The sequence below is a fragment of the Astatotilapia calliptera genome, chromosome 10, assembly GCF_964374335.1.
Source record: "Astatotilapia calliptera chromosome 10, fAstCal68.1, whole genome shotgun sequence".
In the NCBI taxonomy this organism is placed as follows: Eukaryota; Metazoa; Chordata; class Actinopteri; order Cichliformes; family Cichlidae; genus Astatotilapia; species Astatotilapia calliptera.
This window is the reverse complement of record NC_137431.1, coordinates 29292513-29313990: the sequence shown is the minus strand read 5'-3', so window position 1 is coordinate 29313990 and position 21478 is coordinate 29292513. Positions and strand designations below refer to the sequence as shown.

Sequence of the window (21478 nt, the reverse complement as noted above, 5' to 3'; positions counted from 1 at the left end):
ATCAGATATAAATTCTGCTCTGCCCTCCCTTCATCCCAGTAAGCACATTATGTAATGATAATGCCGCTATTACACAGATACATTTGGCTTCTGGGGCTGTCATCAATAGGGAGAAATGCTGTTTGGCTTTAGTTTGTCGCACTTCATATGCACGTATTGAGGATGTGTGTGCTCATTGCTGGTGATGCACGGGCTTTTTAAAAGCTTCAGCGTTTTTAAAAAGCTGAATCCACCTGTGTTTAAACCCCACAGAGAGGGGCTAAGAGTAGTACTTCATCCTCCTCCACTGAGAAGCCAAAGACCCACTCCATTTGCCGAAATTAAATCCTGGTGTCTGATCACTTCCCTGCCCACACAATGTGATGAATCAAAACATAACTAACTTAACCACAACTTTATTGAGTGGGCACTCGGTAAGCTCAGTTCACCGATAGCCTTCCATCTCTTTAGGATCCTTTGGTGTGTGCAGTTTAATGAGGCAACATAAGGGATAACTGGAGATGAAAGTTCAAAGCTTTTAACTTGTTACTTCTGACTGCCACGCGAAATTAAGGGTGAAGTTACACAGTGCACTTGTTGATTATATTTACATGCCTGCCTTATTCCATCTTGCCCATATTTAGATGAAAAAAAAAGAGTTTCCATTGTAAGTGCTGAAGAGTAGCTTGGCTTTGGAATTACATCCCCTATGTTAAAAATAAGACTGAATACAATTAGCTGCTGATTTTTAAGCTGATTTTATTGGCTATATTATTGAACTCCAGCTGGTTTCACTTCCTGTAGCTACAGCCATGTCTGTTCCTGTTGAATAAGCTGTGGTGAGACCGCCAAGAGCTAGCAAAGGGTGTAAAAAGTTAGCAGCTAGCAGGTGAAAAACAACAAGCATTCCACTTTGCATTGCATTGGGCAGCGACAAGCATGGCACATCATCAACATCAGAAGTGTAGTCAGAGTGTTGACAAGCTGTAGATTTACATGTTACAGTTTACACAGGGTACTGCATGAGAGTGAATGAACTGAGGTATCTAAACTGAGATACAGTAATTGCACGTGATTTGTCACAACCCGGCTCATAAACTGCAACAAAACAGAGGGAGATTCAACGAGTAGTAAAGTATAATTAACTCTATGCAACATAATAGATAATGATAATGTGTTTCTCAGCGTGCATGGATCTGTGGCAGTGTGTGCAGAAAGCAAAACTTTGGAACACATGCTAAGCTAAGCTAAGCTAAGTTGATCCAATTCAGTAAGAGAACAGCTAGCTAAAGAAAGAAGAGAGCTTTATAACCAGACTCACTGGGCCTAGGTGTAGCTCAAACAGCAAATTACTTCCCATGCATATCAAAGCATAGCAAAAACCACAACACAAAACCAAAATAGAGAAAACTAGTGCCCTAGGCCATCACAGTGTTTAGCTGCTTTAAAGTTCTTCTTCCTCTAGTGGCCAAGTCAGCGCAAAGTACAGTTTTAATGTTCTTTTAATGTTGTATCTGCATAAATATTTGGACATTATATGTATTTTTGACAATATAGTTTACTTTCACCTGTAGGGGCTACTACAAGAACTGCAGTACAGACACAAATCGATGGCTTTTAAATGTAGTTGCTGCCGCTTGACTGATGCTGAAATTATACTTTTCATGTCTGTGTAACTGTGATTTATCACTACGCATATGAAGACACACTCAGTGCAGTAAAAACAGACTGATAAATACCAAACATGTCCCTATCTGTTAGGGAGTTTGAAATGACACATAGTGTACATTACATAAGTGCTAATGACCCTACCAGATGTCTAGGAAGTCCTACCTAACCTCCGCTTATTCCTACCATATGCTTTAGTTTTAAATAGCTCAAAAATCAAATCAAATGAAAAATCCTCACACTTTCAGTGTGTTTACTGGGACGACTCCAGATTCCATAACAGTGATAAGGAACTGCACATGTCCCTGGATAACATGGTTTTCAATGCCCTAAATACTTGTAGTTAATTGGTCATCTGATCTTAAGGTTCTTTTTCCAGTTGTTCCAACACTTGACCTCTACTGTAACATCTACTGCTGTATTATTTCTCTACTACACACACACAAAACCCCACAACGTGTTTTTGTTTCCTCAGTGGACTGAAGCTTGCAGAGCCAAACACTTTCAACCCTCTTACTTGGCTAAAGAGGCTTCACTTCTGTCCTCTGACTTCTTCTAGTTACTCTCTGAGAAGATGCTGAACTCGTGTTTTTCAACCAGGTTTCTGCATCCCACCTCAGAAGGATCAATAAAAGGTCTCTGCCCTGCTGCTTTTGACTCCTGGAAGCGGCATCTTTCAGTATTTCACTCTTGTGCTCTCTTGTCCCGTAGGGGAGAACTCAATGAGTTGTACAATACAGCTCTGCTTAGACAGACCACAATGTCAGGCCTTAGAGAGGAGTGCTGGACAGAGTACGCTTGCTGAGCTCACCTGGACTAATACCAGCGAGGCAGGAGGATTTCCTTTTGTATCTGTATTGTGTGATTGCTTCATTGTCAGCTAAAGTGGATTTGATTTCCTTGGAGTGGGCGATGTCAGTCTTGCCAAGTGGTTTCCAGAAAACTGTAATCTTAAAGATTATGTATGTAATCTCTGATCATACTGTATTATAGTTACAAGGAATTTACATTTTCTAATACATGCAATACATTTTGATTTTGAATAGGAAGAAAACGTAAAGTGATTTGCTAATGTCACAGAGTCATCAAACAAGAAAGGTTTATTTATTTGGGAAAATGCCGGTTCTTAGAAAATATTGCTGATATCGACTTCTGATTTTGAAGTCCCATGATTTGCCTTTCACGAGATAATTTATGTTTTGAATGAATCTGAGGAGTTTGGGCATCAGTTCTAATGATTTACTGAATTTGAAAGAACATTACCCCATGATAAGAAAACTTTCCAGAACTATATTCACAATGTTTGCATGTGACCATAAATATTTCTAGCTTTTTGTAGGTATTTTGGATCAGTCAGCTGAGAAACACAGGCTGTATGTAAAAGGTAGGCACTGATTTATGGATCATTACTTTGAAGAGCTTATGTGATTATACTTGGACGAGGGTAATCATCTTAGTTATCAGGCAGAGTTACCTTAGTTTGAAAGATAGATTGTTTGGATGACAGACACAAATACTTCTTTTTTGATCCCTTGTTCTCTGTTTGGGTCATAGTTTGTTTCTTCCTAGATTTTCATGTATCCTAAGCTTTGGATTCTTAGTCACCGTTAGTATTAGAGTTAATTTATTCCCTCATTCTTTCCTGTCTATTTTCCTAAGTTCATTCAAGTGACCCCCACCCCCCGTCCCCTCACAGACCGACACCACCACCATGTTAATGTCGCTGATTACAATTACCTATGTTTTGTTACCCTCCCGTGTCCACTTCCCTGATTACCCTTTTGTGCGTAAACAGTGCCCCTCTCGCTCTGTCTCAGTGTCTGTTTATTGAATAAAGAGAATTTAGTTTACATTTTCTTTCGTCTGAACGAGTCTGCATTTAATAATCTTAGAATTCACTCAAAGAAAAAAATCAACTTCTCAGATGGTCTGTTGCTAAATGCACAACACATAACTGCATTAAAATCTTCTAAATGGAACAAAGACGACAGAGACTCAAATTCGCTGAGGTAGCATTTGGCAGACAGCTAGTGCCGGTAACCACTTTGGCTGAAATCCACTGAGGTCGACCAAATTATATAACTTTGTAGAAAATATGTTTGTTGTTGGTCATTTTCACATGGGAGTCTGACTTGCTTTGTGAGACTAGCCTCGAGTAGCCACTCACAATTTTTTTTTGCACATCCACTTCAGCCCTACAGGTTGCAAAACAGTGTTGTGAAGTTCATAATCAATAGGTTCATCCTCTTGAGAGTATACTACTGCTTTCTGTTCCTGTTAAGTGTATTCATCTCAGCTCACAGGGATTAAATATTTGACTATGGAACTCTGTTACTTTCAGTTGTTCTGTTTGCTTGATTTGTATTCTGGTGTGAACTTTATCAGCTTGAATATGGATAGAGGTCCATAACAAGCAGCCCCGCACTGCCGCTTACTGCTCATTCTGTAACTCCGAAGTGTCTGCAGCAGTGTTGCATTTCTGTATGTGATGTTTCAACACCAGTATTGTGAGCTCGTGTACTACTTTCTAATGCGTTAGGATGTGCATTCAGTTTCAATCTGCACCATGAAACCTTCTAGTTGTATTGTTATTTATTTCTTTGTGTTTTGTGTGTCTGTCAGCATTGTGTTGCTCCATTAAAAATTGTATTCATTAGTATCACGCAATTAATTTGAACTAATTTTCACACATTTCTTTATCTAAATTTGACTATCTTGTTCTTTTCTTCATTTTCATGAGAATCCAAAAGATGGCGGTGGAAAGTATAGGCAGTCAGACGAGGCTGTGCTCATCATTAGTGCCTTAGCTGCCTCATTTGCATTACAAGCTAGCAAATGAGTCCTCAGATTTGTTGGTGCTGCAGTGTGAGGGACTCTTTAAACTACTTCTACAGGCCTCTGAGATACTTCAGTTTCTTGGTTATTAACCCTGTTCTTTGCTTTAATAAATATTGACAGTCTTGCTCCAGTTTTATTTATGATGAAGCCTGATGAAGGTGCTCATCAGGCTCACATCCTCAGTGCTGCCTTGGGAAGACCACCAAACCCTAAAATATCCTGTACAGCATTCATGACAGTTTTGAGGCATCATTTGAAGCTAAACTTCAATGCTTTTTGCTGTTAAAGACGACCACAGGGAATCCCTTCCTCAGATGAAGCCAGGTGCTGTTGCACAAAGCTCTCTTTTCTTCATACCTGGTTGTGGTGGCTGTGATAAAGAATGGATGGTTCTGCCTAAAACTATTGTTCTCCATCCAAGTGAGCGGGTAAATCTGTCAATACAGAATGAGTCATAGTTTAACAAGAATGCGGCTGAAGAAAAAAAGCTTGTCAGAGCAAGCGGTAAGGGTTTTCAGAGAAACATAAACCCTGACCTCTGGCATCTGTGCAGTAAAGATTCTCTTTCTGATGATCCATGGATGGAAAATATGTTGCCTGTGAATGTAATCCTGGCAGCAAGTGGTTTTCCTCCATATCAAAGATGCATTTCCATTTCCTAAACAGCTAGGTGCGGACTCAACAAGTGAAAATTTAACTGGATTTTAGCCTTTGGCTGTTTGCCAGTTAGATATATTTCAGGCCTCTAATCAAGAGAAAATTGCTCAATGGGATATTGGTGAATGGCTGAAATTAGGTTGAATTAAAGTCTTTTGTAGCTTGAAAAGGCAACTGTTTAACCTTTCATCTAAATTTAGACTAAAAGGATGTCTTTTTAAAGGCTGTGAGTGGATGAACAAATTTAGCCTGGAAAACAACATCTGTGGATGTTTGGTGTGTGGGGGTGTGCGTATATGTGTCTTACAATTTTCAGGGTGAATGAGTGGGTCAGTTTTTACCAAAACGGTTCATGTGACAAACAGTTTAGGAAGCAGTGGGTAATGTTAGTTTCTACTGCATTTTATAAGATTGGAGGTGTATTTTGCAACTGTAGGCTAACTGAGTAAATATACTTGCCACCACTTCTCAAAAGTAAACTTGAACATAAGGAGGGGGACACGCCTGCAGCACTTTGCTCATCTCAACTCGATTAGCATTTGTTCTCATCCCACCAGGTAGAAATCTGAGTGTTACTGAGCAGAGCAGCAGAACAAAAATCCCACACAGGGCTCCAAAGAATATATCGGGGAGCTACATCATCGCACCATTTCCAAGAACCGATGCAGTGATTTTCAAAGGTTTGCCTCCCTGCAGGTTCTTATCTTTCTGTGTGTGTTCTGACTCATGTTGTCTCTGCAAGTGTCTTTTTAATTGTTTTAGTTTTAAATCTGCAGTTTATATTACTCACCCACAACCTAAATCTGTCTGCAAAAAGTCCTTTATAGTGATCGCCGATCAGAGCTTTCAAACTCTGTATTCTGCCTGTTTATTATTTATTTAGTTTTTTCAGGGAGAGTGGGTTGCTCCTGGACTTCTATCTAAAAGTGAAATAATTTTTAGGCTAAGAAATTTGTCTTCACACACTACTTTTTAAAAAAATATCTCATCAAATGTACGCCAAAGAGGGATTGGGAATATTGCCCCATCCTGTAGGCGGGTAAACTAAGACCTAAAAATATATCCAGTATATGTATACAAAATGAAGCAAAATTAAGGACACTTGGCCGCAGCTTTGGAAGCATCTTAGCGAGTCTGATTGCTGCACAAATGTTGCTCTGCAAATTCCCATTATCGCTTATGTAAACCTCTTCATTTAATAGAGTGGGATTAGAGAATTGTGTAATATGGCGTATGTTTTAGATTGACGTAACCGAGGGATTTCTTTTACTTACCAAGGTAGTCCAGCTCTCGGAAGCTCTGTCGATAAAAACAATAAAATCTACACGTACAAAAAAATTAATATTCATGTCAAGTGCATGGTACAGCGTTACACATAGACCTCAAAGCTGGCAGCACATGAATTAGTAGAGAAATTAAGTTCTTTCATCTTCTAATTTACCCACCCTGCTCTCTCAAAGTCAGACGCTTATCACAGAGAGACTCTCAATGCAGATGAAAACCACTTGGTGATGCAGTGGACTTCAAGATATAACTTGGGCACGTAGCCCATATCAACCAGCTGATATTCAAAGCAAATCAGACTGGTTTTATCTACTGTGCTCCGATGAGAGAGAAGCGGTCGATTGTTAGAATATGAGGTGTGATAAATAAAGTGCGCTGCTTGGGTGAATCATACATGAATCCTCACTCAGCAGGGTAAAAGTACCGAATCGACTCTTCACTGACCAAATGTGCTTCGTAAACTGACAGCTACTCTGCTGCTTTATGCTTAATATTCCTGGAGTTACTTCCTTCTTTGACTGTTGCACTATGTTTACTTCCAGTTCGTGTCCCAAGTTCCCCACAAATGTCCCGAGGAAGAAAACTAGCAGCAGATGGTCTGCTGACAGCAACAGCATTTTGTGAATAAGGAAATCTTTTCCCATAGAAAAACATGCCACAGAGCCTGTGTGAAAATGAGTCTGGCTTTAGCAGTTTTCCTGCTTTGTTCCTTTTGTTATGTCACTGATTTCTCGCCTGAACTACCAATCAGAAAGCCGTCTGTCCCTGACTTCAGTATAGGATTGCAGCAACAACACACAGCAGGGAGTGTTTCCAGTTGTGGTTTGGAAAAATATGCTGATATATGTTTGGGCATATAAAAAATAACGAAGTTCAGTAACTGTGTTTCTATGAATTCTGGTTGCCTCATAGATGAATTACCGTAGCCATTAACCAACAACTGTTTATTAAGAATGGGTATAATCTCTGTTTGATTGTATAATAATCTGTGGGAAAACTATTATTTCTCACTTGATTTGTGCCTTAATAAATATTTCCCCAGTTAATTCATGGTCTCAGTCACTAAAGTAGTCACAACATTATTCATTTTGGTCACATAATTAAATGAAACTCTCTAACATACCCATGTATATTTGTTCAATTACAAAACCTTCATCAGGTGTATGGACTCCACATATTTATGTAATCATAAGCGAAGGAGTACTGAGATAAGTCTGACTAATGAAGATTGTAAGTACATTTGTTGTGTCTAAATACTATAAATGTACACAGCATAGGGATTTTTTAAATTAAACAATCAAGATGTGATTGAAGTGAAGACTTAGCTTCAATTTAAGAAATGGCCATTTTTATGCACAGCACCGAACAAAGTTTCCTCCCTTGAGATTCTCTGCCTGCGCGTTGCTGCAGCCACCTTCAGCTGCTGCTTGTTTGTGGATCTCTCTGCAACTCAGTGCTGTCTTCTGTAACTGAAAAGCATGCTCTATTGGGCTCAGATCAGGTGACTGACTTGGCTGTTGAAGAATATCCTATTTCCTTGCCTCGAGAAACTCTTGTGTTGCTTTTGTAGCTTTGGGTCATTTTTCATTTGCATCATGCACAGAATCACATCTGTAATGTCTGGGTTTAAAAACTGGAATAGTGAAGATTAAAATGCCAAATTCAAGTATTCCATAACCTCGGGGTTTCTTCAGTGTCTACCACACAATGTAATGCTGACAGTATTTTTTTTTCTTTGTTAATGTAATGGTTAATCTAATCCATGAGCAAGCTCTTGAATTAAGTTTATAAGTCTAAAATATAATTATTGTTGTTATCCAATAATTGTCAAATTTAATGTTTTACAAAAAACCCTCCATTATTATTTTTTGATTAAGATGCTAATTTAGTTATTTACTTCCATTCCTGAACAGAAAAACTAATTTCACTGGACGAATGTTGTGCTTGATTAATTTCTAACTTCTCAGTAAAGTCGGCCCAGATTTGGGTATATATAAAAAAAAGAATTCAGTTTATTTGCCTAATAAATAACACATGTTTTAGTTAGTGGTCTAATAAATTTGTTGAGCGCTGCACATCCATCTTTTATACCTGCTCATTGGCTTTAACCAGCCTAAATCCACTTGATGGATATCATATCATAAAATCATCAACCCAACTTTGAGGGAACTGTCATATGCAATAATAATCATATTCTCTAATACTTTCTTTGAAGATATTGAGAAGCACTTGCCTTCAGCCTCGCTGATATTAGCTGCATAGAGTAACTTTTTCTTTTTCTTTTTTTGGAGAAAAGCCGGTTACTGCTGATGTCATTAACTAGTAGTTTTAAAGGTCATACGAGTAAATGAAACTGCATGGAAACCTGTCAAACACAAAGAGCAGGGAGCTGTGATGAAAAGAGGCTGTGAAATGTGGTTACATGCATTTCATTATAAAGGCGACTTTTTCTATCAACAAGCTGATAGAAAACCGAAGTCTTGCAGTCTGTTCAAAGATTCAAGCTGCTTTGCTGTATAGCTCTGTTGTCAAACATCATTTTATCAGCTTTCATCAAAGTCAACTGCCCCCACTCTCCCCTCCACTAGACCCCCACCTCTCTCTTCACTGTGCCTGTAGAGATTGTGGTTTCTCTGAAAAAGCTCCATTTGTATAGATCTGAGTGCAGTTTGATCGGATCCTGCTGGCTCTAATGAGTCGGCAAGACCTCAGTAAGCTGGCCCTTGAGCCCTTGAGAGATGCATTTACACACAATACCAAATAAGGTCCAAAAGTAGCGTGATGGTGCCATGCTGCTGTTTGACAGGGGTTTCAGGTTATTTTGTAGGTTTCAGTCTCACTTTTATTCACCTCTCGCCGCAGCAGGCATGTGCAGCTTTTTTGCATTGGTAAACAAAAATGCTGAATGCTACGCTTGCAAACAAAACCAGCTATCAAAAAACAAATAAATAAATAACAAGGTTTAGATGGCATTAAAAACTGATTTTGGCTGCTTTCTGCATTTTAAGAGGGATCCCGTTAAAGGCCGGGATAGAGACACGAAAAGATTTCCTCAGTCTCTCTGAAGATGGATTGTTTATACTCTGTGTTCTCTAAAACGCCTCAATGACCTTTATTTTTGCTTTGACTCAGGAATTGAAGTATTGGGTAAAGGGCCTACATTAAATCCTGTGGTATTCTAGCAAGCCCGCTTATTCAAATGTAAAACCAAACCTCATAATATAGTTGTCTCACTTTGGAAGGCTTGCTGGTACGGGCTGAGTAAAACCTCCTACAGGCTGTATGACATTTAGAATCAAAGCAAACTCACTTGGCAGCAGCAAACCAGGGCTCTTCTTTGTTGGATTGTTAGAACGTTAGATTGATTGCTTGGTAAAGTAAGTCATTTTATTCCATTGTAATGCATATTCAACAAAGGGCCATGCTGACACTGATTGTTTAGATATTCTAAAACTGTAGATGTGATTTATGACCATTTAAGATGAAACGGAATCTTTTGTAAATTTGTAACAAATTTACTGTTTGTCATGGTCCGGAGTCTGCGACTCCGTGTTTATGTTTAGTCTATTAGTATTCTGTGGTTTTGGTTACCTTGGGTGTTTGTATTCTTCTGTTCATGTTCCTATGTTCTGTGTCCCCCAGTCTGTGTTTAGTTGGTGTGTTATGTCATTGCGTGTATGTGTTTCCTGTTTTATTGTGAAGGTCTGCGTCTTATGTGAGTGTTTCAGTTTGCCTCCCTAGTCTCGTCACGATAATCACTCCCAGCTGTGTTCCCCACCTGCGTGTAATCTCCCTGTGTTCTCTGGGTGTATTTAAGTTGTGTCTTCTGTCATGGTAGTTGCTGGTTCGTCTGTGTTATTTCCCTTCCACCCTTCTGTGTTGATTCTCTGGTCATTCTCCCTGCATGTCACGTTCGTATTCCGGTTAGTGTTTTATTTCGTTTTCCCAGTTTAGAGTTTTCACCGTTCTGTTCCTCGCCACCCTGTCTGTTGTACCTTTTAGTTGCCAATAAACTCACCCTCCACTTCAGCAGCCTGCAGTTTGGATCCATTATTATTCACACGGCTTGCCCCGGCAAACCGTGACAGTACGAACCAGCCACAACATGGATCCAGCAGACTTGCCCGGGGAGAGGGATCTGATGCAAGTCCAACGCCTGGTCGACTGGATAACCCACACCTCGAATACGAGAGCAAGGATCGTTGGGATAAATGGTATCGAGGCGATCCTCAACAGAAATCCCTATCTCCGCCAGGTCAGAGGATGTTTGGACTTATTGGCCAACTTGTATGAAGCCCGGGAGGCGGCGCAAGCTCGGGAACTGTCGGACTGGGTCCTGCAGCAACAAACTACAGCCACCCCGGAGCAGCCGCGTCTGCCTCACCTATCGGATGTGGTTTTTCCAGGCCCGTCGGAGCCCTCTGCGGGGAGGAGACGCCGATCACGCCGCGGGCGCGCCACCCCACAGCCGGACGTTCGGACTTCTAATTCGCCGGCTGTGGTGAGTGAGGACTCTGTGTCTGTTCCAGTCTCCAGTGTCCCCTTCAGTTCAGTCTCCAGTTTCCCCCTCAGTTCAGTCTCCAGTTTCCCCCTCAGTTCAGTCTCCAGTTTCCCCCTCAGTTCAGTCTCCAGTGTCCCCCTCAGTTCAGTCTCCAGTGTCACCCTCAGTTCAGTCTCCAGTGTCACCCTCAGTTCAGTCTCCAGTGCCGCCTGTAGCGCAGGCCCCAGTAGCTCCAGTGCCGCCTGTAGCGCAGGCCCCAGTAGCTCCAGTGCCGCCTGTAGCGCAGGCCCCTGTAGCTCCAGTGCCGCCTGTAGCGCGGGCCCCTGTAGCTCCAGTGCCGCCTGTAGCGCAGGCCCCAGTAGCTCCAGTGCCGCCTGTAGCGCAGGCCCCTGTAGCTCCAGTGCCGCCTGTAGCGCGGGCCCCTGTAGCTCCAGTGCCGCCTGTAGCGCGGGCCCCAGTAGCTCCAGTGCCGCCTGTAGCGCGGGCCCCAGTAGCTCCAGTGCCGCCTGTAGCGCGGGCCCCAGTAGCTCCAGTGCCGCCTGTAGCGCGGGCCCCAGTAGCTCCAGTGCCGCGGGCCCCAGTGGCTCCAGTGCCGCCTGTGGCGCAGGCCCCAGTGGCTCCGGTGCCCCCGCTACCCGTAGCTCTGGCTCCAGCAGTACCGGTTCCACTCATTCACTCCATGCAGGGAGAAAATTTAAGGTCCAGTCAGGGAGTTTCTCGCGCTTTAGCTGCTTCAGGCACCGTTCTGCACTCCAGGGCTTCCCCAGAGGCTAGGTCTCAGTCCCCAGCTGATTCTGGACCCCTGAAGATTAAGCAGCCCTCAGAGAACAACTCCGTGTCAGTGCTGTCTGAGCAGGGCCAGTGCTCAGCACAGCACCCATTGCCTTCATGTCTGCCAGAGGACTCCATGCCTGCTGGCTTTGTGATGGCTTCTGCTGGAGGGTCCAAGGGGCCCGTCCAGCCTTCGTCTCGTGTCTCCGCTGGAGGGTCCGAGGGGCCCGTCCGGCCTTTGTTTCCTGTCTCCGCTGGAGGGTCCGAGGGACCGCTCCGGCCTTTGTTTCCTGTTTCCGCTGGAGGGTCCGAGGGACCACTCCGGCCTTTGTTTCCTGTTTCCGCTGGAGGGTCCAAGGGACCGCTCCAGCCTTTGTCTCCAGTCTCCGCTGGGGGGCCCGAGGAGCCCGTTCAGCCACCTGTCTCAGCTGGAGGGCCCGAGGAGCCCGTCCAGCCTCATGCCACGTCAGCTGGAGGGCCCGAGGAGCCCGTCCAGCCTCATGCCTCGTCGGCTGGAGGGCCCGAGGGGCCCGTTCAGCCACCTGCTGCAGCTTCATCATCATCCTCGCCGGCTGCATCATCATCATCATCCTCGCCTGCTGCAGCATCATCATCATCCTCGCCTGCTGCAGCATCATCATCATCCTCGCCTGCTGCAGCATCATCATCATCCTCACCGGCTGCAGCATCATCATCATCCTCACCGGCTGCAGCATCATCATCAGCCTCGTCTGGTCCAGCCTCGGAGCCTTCAGCCTCGTCTGGTCCAGCTTCAGAGCCTTCAGCCTCGTCTGGTCCAGCTTCATCCGAGTCTTCATCCTCGCCTGGTCCAGCTTCATCCGAGTCTTCATCCTCGCCTGGTCCAGCTTCAGAGCCTTCATCCTCGCCTGGTCCAGCTTCATCCGAGTCTTCATCCTCGCCTGGTCCAGCCTCTGCAGCCTCGCCTGGTCCGGATCACCATCGCCTGAGTGGCCGCCGTTGCCTTCCGCACGGCCGGCCCCCGGACCGCCATCGCCTGAGTGGCCACCGTTGCCTTCCGCACGGCCGGCCCCCGGACCAGCGCTGTCGTCGCCGCCGTTGCCGTCCGCACGGCCGGCCTCCCGAACTGTATCCACGTCGCCGCCATTGCCATCCGCACGGTCGGCCCCCTGAACTCTTTTTGTCTTGGACTCCTGTGCTGTCGGCCTCCTGGCCAGCCCCCTGAACTCTTCTGTTTTGGACTCCTGTGCTGGCCGGCCCCCTGACCTCTTCTGTTTTGGACTCTGTTTTCCTGTGCTCTGGTGTGCTTTTCTTTTGGTTTTGGACTCGTGTTTTTGTTTTTGTTTTTGTCTTTTGACCTTCTGGTGCTCCTGTTTTGTTTTGCCCCGAGCCCGCCGTCCTGGACCCCCGCCGCCCGCCCTGGTCGGGTTGTTTTCTGTTTTTTCTGGCTGTTTTTTTTTTTTTTTTTTTGTTGGGCTGTCTGGGGCCAGCCTTTGAGGGGGGGGTCCTGTCATGGTCCGGAGTCTGCGACTCCGTGTTTATGTTTAGTCTATTAGTATTCTGTGGTTTTGGTTACCTTGGGTGTTTGTATTCTTCTGTTCGTGTTCCTATGTTCTGTGTCCCCCAGTCTGTGTTTAGTTGGTGTGTTATGTCATTGCGTGTATGTGTTTCCTGTTTTATTGTGAAGGTCTGCGTCTTATGTGAGTGTTTCAGTTTGCCTCCCTAGTCTCGTCACGATAATCACTCCCAGCTGTGTTCCCCACCTGCGTGTAATCTCCCTGTGTTCTCTGGGTGTATTTAAGTTGTGTCTTCTGTCATGGTAGTTGCTGGTTCGTCTGTGTTATTTCCCTTCCACCCTTCTGTGTTGATTCTCTGGTCATTCTCCCTGCATGTCACGTTCGTATTCCGGTTAGTGTTTTATTTCGTTTTCCCAGTTTAGAGTTTTCACCGTTCTGTTCCTCGCCACCCTGTCTGTTGTACCTTTTAGTTGCCAATAAACTCACCCTCCACTTCAGCAGCCTGCAGTTTGGATCCATTATTATTCACACGGCTTGCCCCGGCAAACCGTGACACTGTTAATAATTACTTTCGACACTACTGGTGTAAACATGTCACACTGACATACTGATGTCGTGTCATCCAAGACGATGTTGTTCACATAGGCCAGAGATCGGCTGGCAACCAGCTGGTGCCCACCAGTCGCTAGGGACAAAAGTGTATTCTCTGACTGGTTGGTGAGTGTTTGCTGGCAGTTGCTATTGTCTTAATTCATTGCTAAATCAGTTGCTAAAGACTGGTTCTTTGGTGTGTTCCAGTATCCATATTGATAAAATATATCTGAACTGCAGGGTTGCTGCTTTTTTTTCCTTTGGGAAATTTTATTTATGAAAAGTTATTTATGGATTTTTCTGACTGGAAAGAAAAAAAACATAATTTATCCAAATTGAGCACTTTGAAAAAACTGGAAAATGTTAGTCACTAAGTATAAGAGACGTGTCCTCATCACCAGGCAAAAAAATTCAGTTAAAAAAGAAAAAAAAAACCGTGGCTCATCATCCAAATAGTAAATTTGAAATTTAATTTACCTTTATCGCAATGAACCAAACTCACGGATGCTTTCAAATCTTTCTCAGCTACAATTAGAATCTGACGTGAAAGAAATGGAACACAACAATCACATCACACAGAGCTGGATGGTCTTTTGTAAAAAAAAATATATATTTTTTTGGAGCTAAAGTTGTAACAATCATCTTTGGCATCCTGATAACAACCCCTCAGGCACAAATACTGTCAAGTCAGCATAGTTTTACTGTATCTGCACTTTTATCTGCATTCAGAACGTGTGTGTGTGTGTGTGTGTGTGTGTGTGTGTGTGTGTGTGTGTGTGTGTGTGTGTGTGTGTGTGTGTGTACCTGTTTAGACGTCTTGGTGGGATCAAAAAATTGGAATGTTCCTATACTTGTGGGGACCAACAATTACTTATTAGGACAAAAGTGCCCGTGCTCACAAGTTTGAAGGCATTACTGCGACTCAAAATGTGGTTTTAGTGTCAGGGTTAGGTTTAGGCTAAAGGTTAGGGTTAGGCATTTATTTTTGATGGTTAGGGTCAGGGTAAGTTGCTTGGGAAAGTAATATGTCAATTCAATGTCCTCACTAAGATAGCAAAACGAGAATGTGTGTGTGTGTTTCAATCCAGCTTTGCATCCACGAAAGTCTAACATAAAGTTATAGGTTTACACCAGAATATTGGCAGCAGAATAATAATAATAAGTGACCCCTTTCATCTTACCCATTTCAAGTACTTTAGCATGTTAATTGCAGTTTTTTTTCCAAAGACTTTGAATGCGACTTTAAGGGTCTCTAAACTGCTGTTGTGGTTTTACTCTAGTTGGGCTTATTAGCTCAGTAACCGTTATACTGTTAACTACAGCGCCAGGAGGGAAAGCAGAAGGGGGATACTGCTGTTACACTGCATCGGCAATGTACATAACATTTAGATTACTGTTACACTGAGACCTGGGCACAGCTACACATTGTTTTGGGTAATTACATTAACTTGGCATCTGCAACCATCACACACAAACACACACATTGTCATTACAAAATTCCTGTGAGTGGGCAAATTCTGAACTTTAAAAGGAGTTTTGGGAGGTCAGATCTGGATTTTAAGACTAATGCTCCCAACTTTGAGGAGGCAGCTGTACCATTTCTCCTTCTTTTGCTCTTAGTGTACATTTAACTCATTTACTTTTCCAATAAAGAATAATTATTGAATAACTATTTTCTAGGGGTGCAACGATATTCGTATCGATATTGAACCGTTCGATACAGTGCTTTCGGTTCAGTACGCATATGTATCGAACAATACAACATTTGTAATTTATTTTATCAATTTTCCTTCTGACGATGCTGTCTGTGTTGAGCGCTCAGTGAATCTGTGTTCGACTACTCCGCCTAGGCTGCACTGTCCAGCGCAGATCCACTGAGCGCTCAACACAGACAGCATAGTCAGAAGGAAGAGCGCAGGGCACCTCCCCCACCCTCATTCAGATCTGGCGTTTGGAATTATTTTGGTTTTCATGTGACGTATGACCCTGAAGGTAAGCGAGTCATGGACTAAAGTAAAACAGTATGTTGGATGTGCCACGCAATGCTCAATTACATTGGTGTGAACTAGTGTGTTAGCGCAGTTAGCTCGTTAACGTATTGGCCGTCTAGCCCCATGCACGGAGCGATCGGCGGTAGCTCGTTAACGGAGATTTGCCGTGTTGTGGCGTTAAGGTCATTTCAACGAGATTAACCTGAAAGCACTAGTGGGAACACAACGAATATGACTGCACATTTACGCCGACATCATCCTAGTGCAAAGACAAGTGGAAGCAGACAAAAAAAGCAAGCATGCTACTAACTTTAGCCGAGTCATTTAGACAGCTGTTAGCACATGATTCTCCTTATGCTGCTGAGAATATAGCCCAGAAGAAGCGGATAGTATAGCTTTTATTTTGGAAAGAGACATTTCTCTGTAATAAACTCTCTTTTCCAAAGATGAGTGATTCCTCAATCAGATACAGGGCTTGCAATATCGCTAGCCCGACGTCCTGGAGCTAGCGATTTTTTCAGTCGGGCTACCAAAATCTATCTCTGCCCTGCCCGTCGGGCTATTGTAGGAAAAATATATGTCAATGCTTTTGCATTCTTTCAGAAATGTAGCTGGGTAATTATGTCATTGGCATCGGTGAGCCACTGTCAATATGTGACATATTGAAATCGCGTTTGAATTTGCGCTCGTTTTTTTGCTTTCACTTTGCAATCGTGCGAACTGTGTATAGAGAGCGACAGTACTGATCTGTGAGTGATGATAATTTGTGCACCAATTCCTCTGACATCGTCTTATTAATCGTTAGCTTACTATGCAAACATGACAAGTGAAATCTCCCGCAGCTTAAACATGTGAGAGGTTGATCGCGCAGAGAATCGCTGAGCTTATGTGAGTGAGTATGTAAAAGCATTTCAGTTCTGCTGAGCCAAATAAGACAGGTCAGGGTGAAGAAGTGACAGCCAAAGAAAAGCTTACCACAAAACGGAGAAGTTATGACAAATCAGACTATAAGGCAAAAAGAAAGTGCAGCTTTATGGTTTCATGGACAAAAGAATTTCTGTGGCTGCGATATGACGAGCTAAATAACCAGGGCTGCACATAAGTGGTCCGCAGGTGCGCATTCGCTGTCAAAATAAAAAACACGCACAAGGGTTAGGGTTAAATTTAAAAACTGTACTTTTGAGTTAAAATATATATTTATAATTTTAATAAATGACAAATTAAAAAGGCATGAACATTTTTTTGTATCGAAAAAATATCGAACCGTGACACCAAAGTATCGAACCGAACCGTGAATTTTGTGTATCGTTGCACCCCTACTATTTTCCTCCAGGCATGCTGGTTTCCTGTCACAGTCCAAAGAGATGCCCCTTCCAACCTTAAGTTGTAATCTTAGTAACTTGCTTAAAAAAGGCCATTTAAAAGAAATTTTTTTTTTGAAATGGCCTTTTTTATTTGCTAATTCTTTTAAAACCTTACCATCAATTTAACCTTTTAGATTCATAATAGCAGAGTTTTCTGGAAGTAAAACTTTACCGACAGCCTGGAAAATGTTTCCTGTTTGCATCCAGCAAGTAGTAAATGATTTCTTTAAAAAGAGTAAAGCTTACGATGCAAAAACTGCACTATAAAGTGGCACCGACATGACAGAAGATGTACGGAGGGAGGCAGGGGATGGGGTGTAACTCTGAAAACAAATATCTTCTAGCATCGAGGCAGTCTCTCTTCAATCAGGAACATGAAAAAAAACCCAAGTGGCGTTTCACATTGTGCAGCTGACTCGTCTTGCTTGAATGCACTCCATGATGGAGCCCAGCCTCTAAATGCTTTTGCAGGGTTCGTGTGTGTGTGAATGTCTCAGGCTGTGGCATTGTCTTGCTTTTATTGCTGCGTTTGCTGTGTTTATTTCATGGTTTTTTTATCAATGAATCTCCCAGCCCGTGTTTTCTGTCATTACTAGTGCACAGTTTATGGCTGATATGCTCTGGGTGGTTTGATTTTTCAAGCAGAAACTACACATTCTAAAACTATAGCCAATCTGCTCTTGGGTGGGCCTCTGGCATTTTAGCTTTTTTTTGGGGATTGATCTCAAGGTAGGAAGACAGTGAACATTATGAAAGGGAGACAGAAGAGCACAGGGAGGAGGAGGAGGAGGCCATGCGGTGTGGTTGATGCCTGAACAGGATCGGTATGTTGCGTTTACATCCCCTCAGGCATCAGGATGCACTCGGAGTTTAAAAACACGACCTGTACTTCCCTCTAGAAGTCTGACCACAGATCATTTCAAGGGTCAGATAATGTCCCAGAGTTCTGACATCACATAGCCTGAAGCTATGTTTGACCCTCAAAGAAGCACTGCATGAATAATGACCAGTGCTTTATAAAGCACATATTCTCTATGTTTCACATTTAGATTATGTAGATGTGAGACTTGGTTTGTTCCACCACTACTGGAGGGATTGGCACACACTTGCATTTGTTTTTTCTAGGAATAAATCCTGTGTATTCAGGATTTCCCTCAAGCAACACAAGTTTTCATTGATCAAGCAGAATGTGTCACAAACTGCTGACAGATTAATGCACAATTATACATTCGTCCCCCACAACATTAAAGCTATCTGCCTTATACTGTGTGCAGCTCTGATGGATCGTGGTGGTTACGCACGGGCTCATTTAGTTTTGGATCTGCACAGCTGTAAGGTTAGGGCTGTGCTTCTTTCTGAGCTGTTCTTGCAGTGTGGCAGGGTGCATTACTGCTGGAGGAGACTGTTGCCACTGGGGAGTGCCATTTGCTATTGAGCTTGGGTTAAGAAAAAGTTTGGGTAAGCAATACATGCAGAGAAGAGCCACTAGGATGAGGGATGGTCCGGTCTCTATTCAGATTACACGGCTGGCATGATAAAGGACACATGTGCTATGAATGAACTCATTTTCCCACTGAGTAAATATTCAATTCAGTTTTATTTAAACAGCACCAAATCACAACAACAGTCGCCTCAAGGTGCTTTATATTGTAAGGTAGACCCTACAATAATACATACAGAGAAAAACCCAACAATCATATGACCCCCTATGAGCAAGCACATTGGCGACAGTGGGAAGGAAAAACTCCCTTTTAACAGGAAGAAACCTCCGACAGAACCAGGCTCAGGGAGGGGCGGGGCCATCTGCTGCGACCGGTTGGGGTGAGAGAAGGAAGACAGGATAAAGACATGCTGTGGAAGAGAGACAGAGATTAATAGCAGGTACGATTCAATGCAGAGAGGTCTGTTAACACATAGTGACTGAGAAAGGTGACTGGAAAGGGAAAAACTCAATGCATCATGGGAATTCCCCGGCAGCCTACATCTATTGCAGCATAACTAAGGGAGGATTCAGGGTCACCTGATCTAGCCCTAATTATATGCTTTAGCAAAAAGGAAAGAGAGTGTCTGTCTCCCGAATGCAAACTGGAAGCTGGTTCCACAGAAGAGGGGGCTGAAGGGAGCTTTATATGTACAAATATAGTACATATAAATTTGAGCTAAAGTTTGTTTTTATTGTTTTCATCTTATTTCTGTTATTTCCGCCCAGCTTTGGGTTTTAGAAATGATTCATCCATAGATCTGCATCTCTTTTTGATCCATGTGTGTGTGTTGGCTTCAGTAAACGTGAGAAACAATCAGAAATGCAGGACAGTGCCTCAATATGTGGGGCGTGAGGAAGAAGGGTATAAAATGCTGTGCAGTTACAAGTAAATTTTGACACCTGGTCGCCCTACCTGAACAGCAGGGCCTACAGTTTTCAAGAAGAATATGACATCGTAGCAAGATGATCATTCACTCCACCTGTCAGAGGTTTCAAAAGAAAATTCAAGTAAATTCACACAACAAGAGAGGCACGGCGTATTGGGAGCACTGGGACGTTTCCCAGTGGGAACTTTGACGGGTGATATTATGTCAAACACAAGTGAGTTGGCAGATCTGTCAGAATCAGAATGATGTTCCTGCCACAGCGTTCTTGGTGGATGAGAACAAAAAAAGAGAGATGTGCACATGCAGCCTCTGTCTCTCTTTGCCTCTTGGCAAGAAAGTATTTTCCACATATAATCGGAAATAACCACAAAAATGCCAAAGAAATAAATTTATACTGTTGTAATTTGTGCCAGTTTTACTGAGTGTGTCAATCTTTTTTGACATCTTGCGCTTGGATATAGAAATACTGATTTTATAGTTTGTACCGGATCTGTGTCTCAGTCTCTGTGTCAGTGTCACACCTTGTAAATCTGTGAGCTGAGCCTTAACAGGCGATAACCCAAAACCAACCCCATGCTAATACTTTGGGGAAAAATGAAAGTTTACTCTTAGATTAAATGTTTCTTTGTTCCCTGATTTCCAAGAACAATTTAATAAATACAAAAATGGCATTTTCTGATAGACTTTTGTTTGTTTGTTGTTTATTTGTTTTTGTAACCACATGGACTTGGACTTGCAGGAAAGACACATTGCCAGCCAAATATGCAGAACAGGTGGCACACTAAAAATGTATAACTGAAGGTATTACTCGGCAGGTCTCCAGCCTTCCGTGTCCGCATCTGCAATGGAGTGTAACTGAGGCACTCGACCTAAGAGGGTTAAAAAGCTTAAAGGTATTGGCAATAATGTTGATATCACATAATATTGTCGCCAGAGTCTCGGTGAACACACTCAGACTGACAGACCAAAATGTTCTTATGAATGAGTGGACAGTCGTTAATGAGTTAATCAACAGCTGAATTTATGTAGGAGCTCACACTGTTTAAACGGGATCTCAGTGGATATTTGTTCTTGGCTGGTGAAGGACTTCAGGAGATTTAATAAAAAGGCAATGAGCAGAGTCTGTTCCTTCCCTTGTTGCATTCAGCGCTCGCCCCGAGGCACAAGCTTAGTAGCTGCCAAACCAGCAAATTACAAATCACTGCTTTCACGTGAAATCCTTGCAGCTCAGAGAACCTCTACCGCTCAGAAGCCTATACTTTAGATTATAGCGAGAACACTTCAAAAGCAGACACATGCACAGACACAAATTTGCTTTCCTGTGATCCCAGCAAATAGGAGAAGCCATTATCAGAGAGCCGTCACAAGGAAGAGTACGAGGATGAGAGTGAAGCTACAAAGAATTGAATGTGACTGCCAAAATAAAAAAAAAACTCACAAATTCAATCACTTCTTGAGCTTTGAATCTCCGCCCCATATACAGCGTTTGCAGTAGTGCACATCATTTCATGCACACTACCCACCAGACATCACAAGGTTTTAAATAAAGTTCACTGAGTTTGAACAACGATTCACCATGTGACACGTGGCAGCTCTTCTGCTATAATTTTGTTCGTATTGTATTATATTTCTTCACGTCAATATACGGGCCGCAAGTAGGAGTGACGTGGGGCTCAAGTGGTCCCCGGGCCCCCTGTTGAGATTCCTCTTCCAGAAGAAAGTCTTGCCGCCAGACAGCCATGATGGAAAATGCCTCAGGGTAGTTATTTGTGCGGCTATTTTGAAGCTCCTACCTAAATATGAGTGAATAATCACTTCATCTTTGATGGTCACTGGAATTACATGTAAAGAATCACCAACAAGTCAAATCTTATCAAAAAAACACTTAATGTTATGGCTTGGCCCCAAAATGTGATAATTACTGTGCATGTGGAACATAATATTTTCTTTAATGTTCTAATTAAGAGT

General features: G+C 42.9%; 1 protein-coding gene across 2 annotated transcripts in view; it reads left to right on the top strand.

Annotated features, from left to right (window-relative positions):
- The window catches only part of doc2b (double C2-like domains, beta), a 188821-nt gene that overhangs the window by 8881 nt on the left and 158462 nt on the right, over positions 1 to 21478 (top strand). The gene's annotated exons all lie outside the window — the stretch shown is intronic.